The sequence below is a fragment of the Otolemur garnettii genome, unplaced genomic scaffold, assembly GCF_000181295.1.
Source record: "Otolemur garnettii isolate 467f Iridium unplaced genomic scaffold, OtoGar3 scaffold00064, whole genome shotgun sequence".
NCBI classification, from domain to species: domain Eukaryota; kingdom Metazoa; phylum Chordata; class Mammalia; order Primates; family Galagidae; genus Otolemur; species Otolemur garnettii.
The window spans coordinates 10,895,199-10,898,278 of NW_003852459.1; the positions used below are offsets into that span (position 1 = coordinate 10,895,199).

Here is a 3,080-nt window from a genome sequence, read left to right on the forward strand (position 1 = left end):
ATCTGTAGTTCACCCTCCCAGGGAAAGACATACAATCTTTCAGATATAGATTTGCAAATTGAGGTCCATCTTACTCTTTGAAGAAAAAGAAGCCTATTCCTACAAAGTCTGAGCATGTTATATATTTGTATGTGGAATTTTGGAAGCAATCTCCCCATGGCCTGAAGCCCAAATGGGATCCCAGGATTTTCATTTAAATTGTGTCCCGTGACATGGAAATCTGAGATGCACATCCCTGCCACAGCTTCAGCCAATCTGGGCTGAGAGTCTGTCAAAAGGGCTTATTTGATGGTTCAGCAGAATTTCATTTGTAATTATAAATTTGTTGAATCCTAAAGCAATTTAGTCCAAGCCACCTGCCTCCAGGGAAGGTTTCGGTTAGATCATTTCTAGAAAACAGACAGAAGCCTTATTTTTTAAACCCTCCAGAGACAATTTCCAAAACTTTCTTTATTGTCTTTATGAGTTTTAGGTAACATTGTCTCTTTGATCCAAAACTATATATTTTTAAATGTATGTATATTTTTCAACACGTAACCACTATATGTAATAGGTTTCGCTTAGCTCAAAGAACAGTGGGATTTATATGTGTGTGTGTCTGTGTGATCTTGACACATTGTGAGGGAGAAATAGATGATTTCACTGAATCATCACAGCATGAAGTTCTGAGTGCCTTTGAGTAATTCTGAGTAAGAGCCTCACACTCATAAGAAAAATGATGCGGCCGGGACTGGGTCTCCATTATGCACACAGCTCCTCCGCAGGCATTCATGGCATGTAGCATGAGACTGCATTGAAAGAAATGTGAATTGACCTAATATAAAATCTTGAACAATCTAGGCAGTAGTTTTCCCCCACCTTCCTGTTTTTTTTTTTCAGCATAACAAGCCCGAAGTAACAAGCCTGTTTATTTTGGAATTAAGAAAAGACAAGAGGACTCTTTTAGAATCTCTGGTGCACAGGTCTGGAATTTCGCTTTTACTGCAGTGGGGACAAAATAGACTATGAGTCACGGTTTCCTGGGGCTTCAGTTATTTCCTAAAACGAAGCTAGCCCATTGGAACACTAATTTGTTAAATGCCACCCAGTGACCCTGAAGGGCTTGTTGAAATGGTTAATGCAACTTCCCACAATGTTTTAATTTAGTTCTAGGAAACAGCAAAAGCACAGTGAGAATCTGACTCAATGTGAATGAGAGTTCTCTGAGCTACTGAGGAGAAAGTTGCTGTGTAAATTCAAGAGCTTAATTCGCTCATCATCTGGCTTATGTGACAAGTGTGGCTGTGGCTTTTCTCTGCATCCAAGCTTGTTCTGTGACTGAGGAAGTACTTAAAATGGTGCATAATTGATGCCCTTCTAGGTGACAGCTGAGAGAAGAGGCTACGATCGGATCACAGGAATGTGCTCATTGGTGTTGATGTTCTCAGAACTTGTGCCAGCTCGCTGGGAAAGGTCACCTTAGTGTTGTTCCAATCCTTCTCATTTTGATTTCCCTAAAATGATAGCACTTTCTCTTTCGAAGATGTTTTCTTATCCGATATTTCAAGACCTGACAACAGCAACTCAGATCCACACCAGGATTACCAGCTCAGTACCACACACCCAAGTGCCAGACTGAAAAGAAAGCTGCTAATCAACAGATGCGTCGATCAAAAGCAGCCAACAGGATACACTGAGATAGTGGCCGAATGCAGGAAAGCAATCACACACAACAAGGTTGAGACGTTGGTGTAAGTGAGTACATACACGGAGGTCAAGTGAGAACATCTCTTACCTACAAAGTGCTGCTTCTCCTGAGACACACTGAATGTTAGCTGCTAATGAGCATGGCCTGGTCATTTTTGATGGGAAGGGTGAGAGAGAATCAACTTAACCTTCAGATGCTAAGGCACATGTTTCAGGTCAAGGGGTCTCGTCTTCTAGGCAAACGTAGACATCCTCACCTCACACACTGAGAAAGTTGAAGCCATCAGGCTGGTGCTGCCTCAGTTCCCAACGTCATCACTAAAGCTCTGGGTTGCCTGTGCCTACACTCACCTTTCCCCTGCATGTCACAGTGAAAAGTGTTCCTCTTTCTATCAAAGGTCTGTCCCTCCACTAGGGGTCTGAAGGGGTCTTCCTGCCTACTTAAAAACTTTGCCCCCCTGCCTACCTCCCCTTTCCTACCAATCTGTCCTCCTGTTTGTTAATACCAGCACGCACAGCAGCTCCCATCTTGAAGGAAGACCTCTTTTGACATCATACTTTTCTTAGTCTGCTGCCTAGTCAGTGTCAACCGCCTGGAAAGCACGGTCTCCACATGGTGAATACACGTCCTAGCTCCCCTTCTCTCCTCATCCCATTTCATGTGTCCTCTGCTTCCACAGTTCAACAGACAAGGGTCCCAATGACCTCTCTGCTGCTGATCTGGACTGTAGAATGCAGAGTTTCAAAGAAAGGTTTTTAAAATTGGTTATATATTCACCATGCACATCTCATGTTGGGCTGGGGAGGACGTGAGGGTGGGCTCAGTGACATTATATGATATGGTGAAGCTGATCCCATTCTTCAGGCATCTCCACTCTCATCATCTCTCATTTGTTTATTTATTCCTCCCTATGCTGTCCTTTCTTTAAGATTCTATTTACAACCTTTCCCTCCTAGCAGGGCAAATGGAGACCGCCAGGTGGGAACTTGCTCCAGTGCATGCCCAACCTCATCAGAAAACTCTTGTGTAGAACAGGGAAGTTCAAGGAAGTTAAAACTTTCCTCCTGACTTAGCCTAATTCTTGCACCCATTCTCCAGGTGCCACCTCCTCCTCTCTACTCCAGCCCCTCCTTTGATTGGCAGTCCCTTTTCCTTCCAGTAGATTTTACTGGATTCAGCATTTCAGCCTAGAAGACATATTTCATTCAATCTTTACATGCTACAAAGCACAAACGTAAACCAAATTTCAAAAACACTCCTTTGGCCCTATGCTATCTCCCCCTGGCTAAAACCCATTCTCCTTTTTAACTCAAAGCACTTTGAAAGAGCATTTGCGATTCCTCTCCTCTCTGATCTCTGCACTATGTGGGTAAGAAGGACTCTTTTTTTTTTT

The 3,080-nt window shown here is 43.2% G+C and overlaps 1 protein-coding gene across 7 annotated transcripts in view; it reads right to left on the reverse strand.

Annotated features, from left to right (window-relative positions):
• The window catches only part of CACNB4 (calcium voltage-gated channel auxiliary subunit beta 4), a 267,434-nt gene that overhangs the window by 42,325 nt on the left and 222,029 nt on the right, over positions 1-3,080 (reverse strand). The gene's annotated exons all lie outside the window — the stretch shown is intronic.